Consider the following 13271-nt stretch of genomic DNA (forward strand, 5'->3'; position numbering starts at 1 on the left):
ACTCACACAAGAAGAAGAAATACAAATACAAGTAAAACACTCTCTTCTTGCTTACATGTTGCTTGTTATTGCCTCTTCAACCTTGAGAGAACACTCTCAAGAGCCTTCAAGAACTGGCGGTGAAAGTCGGAGAAGCTCGTTGAAGATCGCAGAAAAATCGCAGGAAGAAGATCACAAAGATCTGGTGAAGAAAATGCTCCGCCCAGGCTATATACAGTGCCTCTAATCGATTGAAATCAACCCCAATCGATTGCCACGTCAGCACCGCTCCATCGCGGCCATCCATCACCTGCATCCTGTGCAACGGTCACTTCCCAATCGATCGACCGATCGATTAGGACTGCCTGAATCGATTGCCCGATTGATTCAGCGCCTTTCTGTGCTCTCGCACCCGCGTGAGAGCTTCTGCTGCCCAATCGATCGACCGATCGATTGGCAGCTCCCAATCGATCGACCAATCGATTAGGAAAGTCTCTGTGCTCGCGATTTCACATCCCAATCGATTGGGCCTTCCCACAATCGCAGCACAGTCCAATCGATCAACTGATCGATTGGACCCTAGTTCAATCGATTGCCCAATCGACTGACCAGCCTGGACTTGACTCAATCTCAAGCCCAAAGTCTCCAACCCAACTCCCAGTCAACCGTGACATGTTGGGTCTCCATGCCTAGCATTTGGCCACACCTGACCAACCTCGAACTAGCCTTCTAGCCTCCTCCATCAGCCTTGCGTCCCTCGGATATCTCCCCATCCTTCACGTCTTGCCTTCAGGAGCTTCCTTCGGCCTCATCCTAGTTGTCAGGTCTTCCTTGCCAAGTTACACTAGGACTTATCTTGCCAAGACCGCATACTTGGATTTACACCCTTTCCCAAGATCACACTTGGACTTTCCAATTGCCTGGCTCCTCATCAGGATTTTCTCCTTTGCCAAGATCACACTTGGACTTTCCAATTGCCTGACTCCTCATCAGGACTTTCTCCTTTGCCAAGATCACACTTGGACTTTCCAATTACCTGGCTCCACATCAGGACTTTTCCTTTGCCAAGATCACACTTGGACTTTCTCCTGTCTAGCTCCATACTAGAACTTTCCCGTTGCCTGGCTCCTCACCGGGACTTTCTCCTGCCTAGCTCCGCACTAGGACTTTCCCTTTGCCTGGCTCCTCACTAGGACTTTCTCCTGCCTAGCTCCTCACTAGGACTTTCTCGTTGCCTGGCTCCTCACCAGGACTTTCTAAATGCCCAACCTCCAAGTAGGACTTTCCTAATCAAGTCTCCTGTCAACCTTGACCTACTTGACTTGTATTCTCATCAACCTGGTCAATCCTTTGACCATCTCCACAACCGGACGATTACTCCAGCAATCTCCTTATATTATGAAACATCAAAACTCAAATCCTAACTCAAGCTTGACTCAACTCAAGCTTAGTCAAACTGGTCAAACTTGACCTAGGGAAATTTCCCCAACAATCTCTCCCTTTTTGATGTTTGACAATACCTCTAAGTTAGGCTAAATCCCATAGCTTTAACCTCTTCTTTATACCAAGGCTAAATCCCATAGCCTTAACCTCTTCTTAATCACAAGGCTAAATCCCATAGCCTTAACTTCTTCTTTATTACAAGGCTAAATCCCATAGCCTTAACCTCTTCTTTATCACAAGGCTAAATCCCATAGCCTTAACCTCTTCTTTATACCAAGGCTAAATCCCATAGTTTAAACCTCTATCACAAGGCTTGAATGAAGGTTTCCTTCATTCTCTCCCTTTCCTAGAGGGCAAACTCCCCCTGCTTGGGATGAAGGCCTAACTTAACCTTCCATTCTCCCTCTTTGTCACACATCAAAAACTGAAAACAAACTCTTCTCCATAAGAGTTAACTCTACGTTGTTTACAACCTCATATGTTGTTAACAACCCCACAATGAAGATCTCATATTCTTCATTGCCGCTTAAGCTCCCCCTTGAGCTCTACTTCACTTCAAAATGCTCATCCCAGAGCATGCATCAACTTCCCAATAAAACTCTCATTCATTGTATTCAATACTCCCCCTTGAGCAGTAATCTTCTTCACAATGCTCATCCGAGGGCATTTTCCACTTTACCAATAAAGGTCCGATCCCCTTCATTAATCCAATGCTCCCCCTTGAGCAGTAACCTACTTCACAATGCTCATCCGAGAGCATTTATCATCCTAGCAATGAAGATAACTAATCTTCCATTGTTCCCCAATACTCAACCCTGAGTATTATCCATCACGAATATTTAACCCCCTTCCAAGGTCCTTGAAGATAAATTTTCATGCATTCAAGGAGTAGCTCCCCCTAAAAACATGGTTAAACTTTTGTCATTGCACCTAAAAACATGGTCAAACTTTTGTCATTGCACCAACAATGACTTGGAGTTCCTAAACAGTTAGGAAAACCAAAACTTGAAGTTTTGAAGTTCAAAATTCAATAATGAAACTAAACCTCAACCTAAACTTCACCTAAGTCTACCTTAACCAATCCATACTTACTTTCATCATGAAAACTCCCCCTAAATGTATACAAGTGTATTCCAAAGGGTTAGAAATGGTTAATGACCATTGAAAACCAAAACTTGAAGTTTGGAGGTTCCAAAATTTGAAATTGAAACTAAACTTCATCCTAAACTTCACTTTGATTTATCTTAACCAATCCATACCTGTTTTTATCAAGAAAACTCTCCCTAAAAGTATACAAATGTATTCCAAGGGATTTGGAATGGTTATTGGAACTTGAAGTGGCTTAAAGTGCTAAAATCAAGCTTTTCAGGCCAAAATCAGACTTCCCAATCGATTGAAGTTGTGACTCAATCGATTGAAATCACTTTAATCGATCCATTGATCGATTCCGCAAGCTACTGCTCGCAGAAATTCCCTCTGAATCGATCGACTGATCGATCCAGCCTGAGTTAATCGATCGGTTGATCGATCCAGTGACTCTCTATTCACGGGAATTAGCTTCCCAATTGATCGACTGATCGATTAAAACCATCCCAATCGATCGGCTGATCGATTAGGTTTCTAATTTTCTGAAATTTAGTTTCAGCGAAATTCAGAAACTCTCCAAAAGTTCTACAAAATTATAAAAATCATGAAAATTCATGCAGATACTTTTTAGGATATACTCTATCAAGGAAAAATAGTTTTCTATGAAAATACTTCTTATTTTCAAAGATTGACACAAATTTGAAAACTCTTGAAAACTTCAATGTTTTCTCCTAGTTTGTGTCTAACTTTTCAATAATGAATACTATCAAAAGATAGTCTTCACCAAGGTTTTCAAAATCATTTTAAAAACCAATATCCAACCATATTCTTTGGGCTCAATGTACATGACTTGTACATTAGCTTTCCCAATGATTGGGAAACACATAACTATGTGTTTTGATGAACCTAAAACTCAACAAGATATACTAAATCAACATCTTGAGTTTTGTTCACCATCCTAACATCTCACTTGTATCTAATGTGTACTAAACACATACAAGTCACCTTATGGTTCTTTGTGAGATGTATATTTGGTTTTACCCTAAACTAAGGGATCATGCATATCTATCTAGGCATTATGAAATTTATGATCATCCACCTAGGATGTCACTTGGTATACTCCCACTTGTTGGAACATTTACCATTCATAAAAGATGTCATTTGTCCTTAATAGCAAGGGAATTAAAATAATACATGATGTTATAGGACACACATCAAGATGAGCAATTTTTCAAAAGAAAGACATGCTACTGCTACATGATGTATGTATGACATGACATGATATTTTTGTGTTTTTCATAATAAAGATGAATGCAACACATGATGTCATGACATGTGATAAGCAATCAATCATGGCACTTTAGTATATATAAAATATACCTAGATAGACTATCTAAATATCCTTAATCCCTTAGTTAAGCCTTTAAATTCTAATCCTAGATTGCCTATTGAAGAAATGCTACAACCCAACTTGGCATGTCTTTTATCCTTTCTTATTTGTGTCAATTGAGATTAAGAATTAAATACTCAAAATTTTGTTTGGCGCATGTTACTCTTTCCAATGAGTAATTGATCTGATTAAGGCTTAGATTTCCCTTAACCCATTAAGATAACACCAAAATCTCAACTTAGTATCTCTTATGGTTTTCCTTTAAATGTGCAAATTTAGCCTAATTTCAAATCCTCAAAACTTGGCACCTTTTTACTTTTCAAGGCTTAATCACATTTGATTAAAGTACGGGTTTTCTCTTAATTTCTTAAGAAAGTATCAAAATTCTAACTTAATTTTTCTTATACTTTTCTTAAGTGTGCCAATTTAGATTAAATTCAACTCTTCAAATTTTGGCACATATATTACTCTTTCAAAGAGTAACCCAATAATCTTTTTCATTTTCAAAGGTTAACAATAACCTTGAAAATGCTCTCAAATGTCAACTTTACCAAGGTTGGGTTACCTACCCTTTCAATTAGAGTTGACATCCTCTAAACCCCTCTAGGGTGTAGAGAATATGCTCCTAGAAACCCAATACCTATTGGTGCTCCTTAGATGCTCTAGGTACTCGCTAGGGATAACTTCCCTAGATATCTTTCTAAGGACCTTTCTAGGCTTCTTAGAAACCTTGGTTACTTCTACTAGGTCACTCCTAGGGATAACTTCCCTTGTAACCTTCTTTGTGACTTTGTTAGACTTCTTAGAAGTCTTAGTCACATTGGTCTTGCCAAAAGAACCTTTAGGGATTCCTTCCCTAGTATCATTGACTTGACCTTTACACTTAGGGTTAGTCCCATAGCTATATGGAACCCTATGAAAGGAAGTCGCATCCTTCTTGACTTTGGGTTTGTATCCCAAACCTCTATAGCCATTGGATGACTCTTGTCTAACTTTTCCTAGGTTATGCTCATTTTGACCCCTAAGCATGCTTTCCATTCTTGCTAGAGTCATTAAATCCATAGATTTGGATTTTTCTTGACCCCTATAAGCATTTCTATATTTTGGCATATATCTATAATCCTTAGAGTTATTGCCTAAGATACTATCTACCTTCCTAAACTTAGGTGTAGTAGTTCTAGCATGAGGAGGAATGTATTTTCCCTTAACGCTATCATGCTTCCTACTTTCATGATAATTTGCATTAAAATGATAAGGATTATTTCTAACATGCATTTTATCATGACTAAGAGGAATTGCACTATTTAAGTTTACCTTGGGTTTGCTCTTAAAAGCTCCCCCTTGATTTGTGCTTCCTCCTTTACTTTAGTTGTTTTCTTCCCCTTTGGACATTGAGTTCGATAATGCCCATTTTGGTTGCATAAGAAACACATAATGTGTTCCTTGCTCTTCTTTGTTGTGGGGATTGTCTCCTTGGGCTTCTCCTTGCCCTTGAGTACTACCTGGCTCTTCTTCTTGGCCAACTTGGGACACTTGCTCTTGTAATGTCCATGTTCCCTACACTCAAAGCAAATGATATGATTTTTATTATTTACAATCAAAATTTCTATACCTTTGTTTGTAGGGGTGCCACTTGATCCTCTATTTGATTTATCTTGCATTGTGGAGGTTGCATCATCTTCTTCTTCTTCTCCTCTTGAGGGTGTGGGTGCTTCCACCTCTTCAACTCTTGAGGATGTGGATACTTCCACCTCTTTCTCTCTTGAAGATGTAGAAGATCTCTCATCTTCTTTCTTCTCCTCCTCTTCCTTCTTCTCCTCGAATGTTGACCTTATGTCAACATTGGATTGGTCCTTCTCTTCTTGGACCAATGAGCCCTTCTCCTTAGGCTCATCCACTCCTTGAAATTGAGTGGGGTTCTCATGATAGACAATGACCTTTTTCTAAAGATCACTTGCACTCATGCATTCACCTACACTCAAAATTATGTTAGAGGGTAATAGATTTAACAAAATTTTTGTTACCTCCTTATCTGCCTTCGCTTGCTCCCTTTGTTCCTCGGTCCAATGTCGAGGTCGGAGGCGCTTCCCCTTTTTGTCCTTTGGAGCTTCAAATGGGTCCTCTAAAATAACCCATTGGTTCCAATCCATTTGGAACCATGTCTCCAACCGAGTTTTCCAAAAATTGAAGTCATCTTTGTCATACGGGGGTGGAATTCGGATATCCCATCCGAGCGGTCCTTCAATCTCCATCTTCTTCTTCCTCTAGCTTCTTGCTCTCTTGGCGGTTAGTCCGTAGAAGAGCGGTCTCGCTCTGATACCAATTGTTGGGACCAATGTGCACGCTAGAGGGGGTGAATAGCGTCTAGTCGCGCGCTTATCGGTTGCGTCTTGATGATGATATGCAGCGGAAATAAAATATAAGACTCACACAACGCTAACAAGTAGATTTACTTGGTATCCACCTTAAGAATAGGTGACTAATCCAAGGATCTACACACGACACGCTCCTCCACTATGAAAACCCTCCTTCTCGGTCGCAGTCGAAGGCGGAGAAGCCTTGTACAAATTCTCACACACACAAACAACTCACATAAGAAGAAGAAATACAAATACAAATAAAACACTCTCTTCTTGCTTACTTGTTGCTTGTTATTGCCTCTTCAACCTTGAGAAAACACTCTCAAGAGCCTTCAAGAACTGGCGATGAAAGTCGGAGAAGCTCGTTGAAGATCGCAGAAAAATCGCAGGAAGAAGATCGCAAAGATCTAGCGAAGAAAATGCTCTGCCCAGGCTATATACAGTGCCTCCAATCGATTGAAATCAACCCCAATCGATCGCCACGTCAGCACAGCTCCATCGCAGCCATCCATCACCTGTATCCTGCGCAACGATCACTTCCCAATCGATCGACCGATCGATTGGGACTGCCTGAATCGATCACCCGATCGATTCAGCACCTTTTTGTGCTCTCGCGTCCGCGTGAGAGCTTCTACTGTCCAATCGATCGACCGATCGATTGACAGCTCCCAATCGATCAACCGATCGATTGGGAACATTTCTGTGCTCGCGATTTCACATCCCAATCGATCAGCCGATCGATTGGGCCTTCCCACAATCGCAGCACAGTCCAATCGATCAACTGATCGATTGGACCCTGGTTAAATCGATTGCTGATATGCGTAGATTTTATATACTTTTATGTATATTTTGACGCACATTTACATACTTTGAGCTTGCTTGATTTATGCATTTTTATACTTCCAGCTTTCCTTTTAGCATATTTACTCTTTTTGTTCGGAGATCTTCTTTTTGTACATTTTTTGTACACAGGAGTTGAATTTGGTGAAGATTCTACATTCTTGGACAAAACTTATGAGCAAAGCAAGCGAGAAGGCACCTGGTCGTGTACCAGACATGACCCTGCATTAGTAGGGAGCTCTGGCCGTGTGGAGTTCACAGGTCGCGTGGCAGCAACAGCAAAGGAACTTGGCCTGGCCGTGTGAACCTCACACGTCCGTGCCAAGTTTTGAAGCAAATCAGAGTCCAATCCTTACATGGCCGTGTGGATCTACATGGTCGTGTAAGGTTTCCAGAGACCAAGAAGGCCCTGGTCGTGTGCACCGCACGGCCGTGCAGGGTTCCCAGCACTTAAAAGTGTTCTGGCCGTGTGCACCACACAACCGTGCCAGGTTTCCAGAAGCTGGGGCAGTCCAGGCCGTGTGGATCTACACGGCGTGCTTGGAGGTTTTGATGGGAGTTGTCCACGGCTGTGTACACTACACGACCGTGTATGGATGGCGGAGAGGGGAAAGGCTCTGGCCGTGTGAACCTCACACGGACATGCCTCGGGGTCGTGTGACGCTCGAAAACCCCCCCTCTATTTAAAGCCTCTTTGAAGATTTGAAAGGGATCTTCTCCCCCTTTGGGAGAAAGCAAGATTTGGTGGATTCCTCCCATTCTTGGGAGGATTTTTGGGCGATCTAAAGGGAGATTTTGGCGAATTCGACTTCGGGAGCGAGGATTGGATCCGAAGATGGAGCTATATTGTAGATAAGTTTTCTTTCTCTCCTCTTCTTGGATTGGGATGGAAGAAATGATTGTAATCTTCTTATCTTTGGTTTTCTTTCTTCATTTTATGGAGTAGATCTTGTTGTTCTAGGATGGAGGGAGTATTTGTGAGATAAATTGATGTAAACTCTGTGGATTTGCCATTTCTTTATTTCTATGATGTTGCCTAGTCTGTATCGATTGGATCTTGAATGATTAATTGTGATTAAGGCTTAATTCTCATTCTTGATTGATTGTTTGGATATCTTATAGACTTTGTAAAGATTAAACCTCACTCGATTTTCTGAGAGATCCACGTGACAAGTGCAAGCCCGTGTAAGGACGTTTGAGGGATAACCTTGAAGGGGAAATGAGATTATTCAAGAGGGTAGGATAGATTTTATGATTCAATCCTTGTATCTTTATGGGTTAAGAAGCTATGAACTTCTATGTTGGTATTCGAGGGAAGCATAGTAATAGGTGCAATCCTGTGTAAGGACAACGTAGGTTCATATCTAATTGATCACATTTAGGTACATTTATCAGTCCTATGTCGGTTATCTATTGCAAGAGAGAACCGGCAACCTTCTATAAATATTAGACAATTGAGAAATAAGAATTGGTAAACCATATACATTCAAGAGATTTCACAAAGAAACCAAAACTCCTAGAACCTCCCTTTATCATAACTCAAACCCCAAACTCTTGTTTGTTAATCTTTCATTTTATATTTGTTTTTCATCCTTAGCATTTGAACCAATTGATTAGTTGTTTAGCTAATTCGCTTTGAGATATCTCTAGTGTTTATTCCAGTCCCTGTGGATACGATAATCTTTTATATTACTTGCGACATTTCCATACACTTGCAGAGAGATAACAAGTTTTTGGCGCCGTTGCCGGGGACTGCGCTATAACATTAGAGATTATCAATTGAGTTGGACTAAACATAACTTTTCTTTCTTTCTTTACATTTCCATAGTTGTAACTAATTTTTTTTTAGAATTCTGTTTCTATAAGCTTTTCTTTTCTTGAATAACATTCTTGACAATTCTTTTTGTTGCAATTCTAATTCTAATTCTAACTTTGCATTCTTGATTTCTAGCACTCTAATCTAACTTTTCTCTGTTGTCTCTTTTGATCTAGTTTCTTTCTTCTTTTATTTTGTAAACATATCTTGCAATCTTTTGCATATGAATTATTCTAGACATTTTTTTTTTCCTTTTATCTTTTCTTTCTTGTTTTCATTATGCACTTTCTTTCATGCAATTTAAATTCTGCATTTTCTTTCTTGCTTTTCATTATGCATTTTATTTCTTGTCTTTAATTCTACATTTTTAGTTTTGCTTGTAATTTTTTTTAGATATCTTGAGCACTAACATGTCAAGCAGGGCTTCAAGAGAATTTTTCACACCCATGAGCGCAAGATCTTCCATTGATGAATATTGTGATTCGGAAGATGATCAATTTGAGTTTCTTTGTGGAGTGTGTGGTAGCACATCTCATCTAGTTGCTATTTGCCATTTTTTTCAAAAGACTGCTATAACTCCGGAACTTCAGTGTTTGGTTCAACCTCAACATCAAGATACATATGAGCAAGTTCCTGATACTTATGGTTATGACTGGGAAGATCATCAAATTCAGTACCTTCAACCTCAGCTAATTTCAGAGCAGAGTGAGCAGTCATTATTCCAGCAGCAGATCTCTGACCCTCCTCAACATTATAATCACTTTTGGATGAATCGACAAAATTTGGACTACAACTACATACAAAATGTTGAGTATACTTCCAAGTAAATCAGAGTTTGTCATAATTTCAGGATGATTCTTCATTAGATGGACCACATCGTTCACAATTTGATGAGCCAATTGTTTGGGAGGACTCCCAAAACTCAAATACTCTTGCTCCCAATCAGATGAAGACCACAACACAAGATTCTGAAGAGCTAATGGTACAACGGGGAATCTTAGCTTTACGACTACTACTACAAAATTCCAATAAAGTTGTTGATTCCTCTATTGATGATGTTGATGTTAGTGGACTCTTCACTACTTATGATGATGATGTGGTGGATAAAAGTGTAGGGACATGTACTTTGGAGGAAATGTCCCAAGGATCACCTCCTTTGGTCACACAACCAATTGATACTATGGAATGTGTAAGAATAGAATTGGTTGATGATAATTGTGTAGGGACTTATGCAATGGAAGCAAAGTGCCAAGAATCACCATTTTTAGAAGCACGACCATTTGAGTCTGAGCTAGAGCCACTACATAATTCTGAAGAAGTCACATTCCATTGTTTAGAACTTTCAGGTACATCTCAACAATGCAAGGTTAGTATTCTTAGTGATCTTTTAGAAAATTTCATAGATGTACCTATAATTGATTTTGTTGGATGTGATTCATTTTTTTGATACATACTCAATTCATTCTAATATGGTTCTAGTTCCTTCTTATATAACATGCTTGTGGGAGACTTGTTTTTCTTTTGGATGTGCAGATTTCACATGGGCCAATAATTGGAAGCTCAATCTGAACCGTCTTCAACCACCTGAACAAATTTCCAAGAAGATGAAGATGGAGAGAGTTATACTTTACTTTGTAGCTCCTTTGATGAAAGCTCTCTCCATAATAAGAGCCCTTGGTAGGAGGGTTCTAAAATATCTTACCCCTCCAAGAGCGAGATTTAGATGAATCTAATGAGGTGGTCGAGCTAATGACCTTAAACAAGCGCTTCTTGGGAGGCAACCCAAGTTCATCTTCCTTATTTTCTTTTATGTCTTTAGTTCTTTCTTTATAATAAACATGTATCCTCTACTTAATTTTTCTTGTCTATCTTATTTTTATAGAATTCAAAGTTGTGGAGGAATGTGAGCATTGGATAGAGGAGTATTTTTAAAATATGAATGTCAACCATTTGGAGCTCATCACTTGGTAACTTCTCTAAATTTCATAAATCTTCTCCACATTGTTTTTAGTTTTCATTGGGACAATGAAAAGTTTAAGTCTGGGGGGATGCATTAGATGCATTTGATTTAGTTTAGTTTTTGCATAATAAATTTTTTATTTTTTTTTACTAGTTGCATCATTCATCATATCATGATTGTTTGTTCCTTAATGCAAAATACTAGCACATTTATTATCTAGATTCATGATGTTTTAAATGATGCTAGTAGTAAGCTTTATGTACTTCTTTTCTCTATCTTGGGTAGTATGAAATAAGCTAAGAATCATATGGAGATGAGTTTTAGTTTTGGCTTAACCCTAAGGGTCTTACCTTCACTTCACTATACTTGATGCTTGAATAGTTGATATCAATGAAATAGTCATGATTCATCTTGTTTGCTTAGTACTTGGTTTCCATGGTGATTTCTCAAACTTCATTTTGGTTATTGGATGAGGCTCAAATCATGTAAGCTCATTTGGAAAAATCAAAATATCCCAACATTTGTGCTAAAAGTACATTTGTGAATAAGTTTTGCACAATGCAAACACTTATGGAAAAAAAATGAAAAAATGAATAAGGGATATAAAAAAATAGTTGTTGTGAGTGGAATCTAGCAAGTCACCCCTTTGAGACCGAGTTAGGTTACTGGGGAAATGACTGCTTAGCTTCTCTTGAAATTGAGCACACCATTGAGACCTTGGGTTGGTTGAGAAATATGAACCAAGTGAGTGGCAAGTAAGTGTCTATCACTGGTTACTTGTCTCTCACCGGAAACATTAGGAATTCAAATTTGATGACGACTTGACTAGGACATAGATTGAAACTTGAAGGTTTTTTGAATTACTTTTACACTGTGCACAGGATACTTAAGCTTGAGCCATACTTGATTTGCTTCCGTGATTATGCTTGTTATTGGAACTCTATGATAGAGTTAGGAAAGTACATTAGGGTTTATGAATGCATTGTAGAACATATGAATTTAGATTGTAGCATTTTGCTTAAGGACAAGCAAAGGTTTAAGTCTGGGGGTGTGATGTGCGTAGATTTTATATACTTTTATGCATATTTTGACGCACATTTACATACTTTAAGCTTGATTGATTTATGCATTTTTATACTTCCAGTTTTCCTTTTAGCATATTTACTCTTTTTGTTCGGAGATCTGCTTTTTGTGTATTTTTTGTATACAGGAGTCGAATTTGGTGAAGATTCTACATTCTTGGACAAAACTTATGAGCAAAGCAAGCGAGAAGGCACCTGGTCGTGTACCAGACACGACCCTGCATTGGTAGGGAGCTCTGGCCGTGTGGAGTTCAGAGGACGCGTGGCAACAACAGCAAAGGAACTTGGCCTGGCCGTGTGAACCTCACACGGCCGTGCCAAGTTTTGAAGAAAATCAGAGTCCAATCCTTACATGGTCGTGTGGATCTACATGGTCGTGTAAGGTTTCCAGAGACCAAGAAGGCCCTGGTCGTGTGCACTGCATGGTCGTGCAGGGTTCCCAGCGCTTAAAAGTATTCTGGCCGTGTGCACCACACGGCCGTGCCAGGTTTCCAGAAGCTAGGGCAGTCCAGGCCGTGTGGATCTACACGACCGTGCTTGGAGGTTTTGATGGGAGTTGTCCACGGCCGTGTATGGATGGCAGAGAGGGGAAAGGCTCTGGCCGTGTGAACCTCACACGGCCATGCCTCGGGTCGTGTGGCGCCCGAAAACCCCCCTCTATTTAAAGCCTCTTTGAAGATTTGAAAGGGATCTTCTCCCCCTTTGGGAGAAAGCGAGATTTGGTGGATTCCTCTCATTCTTGGGAGGATTTTTGGGCGATCTAAAGGGAGATCTTGGCGAATTCAACTCCGGGAGCGAGGATTGGATCCGAAGATGGAGCTATATTGTAGATAAGTTTTCTTTCTCTCCTCTTCTTGGATTAGGATGGAAGAAATGCTTGTAATCTTCTTATCTTTGGTTTTCTTTCTTCGTTTTATGGAGTAGATCTTGTTGTTCTAGGATGGAGGGAGTATTTACGAGATAAATTGATGTAAACTCTTGTGGATTTGCCATTTCTTTGTTTCTATGATGTTGCCTAGTTTGTATCGATTGGATCTTGAATGATTAATTGTGATTAAGGCTTAATTCTCATTCTTGATTGATTGTTTGGATATCTTGCAGACTTTGTAAAGATTAACCCTCACTCGATTTTCCAAGGGATCCACGTGACAGGTGCAAGCCCGTGTAAGGACGTTTGAGGGATAACCTTGAAGGGGAAATGAGATTATTCAAGAGGGTAGGATAGATTTTATGATTCAATCCTTGTATCTTTATGGGTTAAGAAGCTATGAACTTCTATGTTGGTATCCGAGGGAAGCATAGTAATAGGTGCAAT

The sequence above is a fragment of the Zingiber officinale genome, chromosome 11B (assembly GCF_018446385.1).
Source record: "Zingiber officinale cultivar Zhangliang chromosome 11B, Zo_v1.1, whole genome shotgun sequence".
In the NCBI taxonomy this organism is placed as follows: Eukaryota; Viridiplantae; Streptophyta; class Magnoliopsida; order Zingiberales; family Zingiberaceae; genus Zingiber; species Zingiber officinale.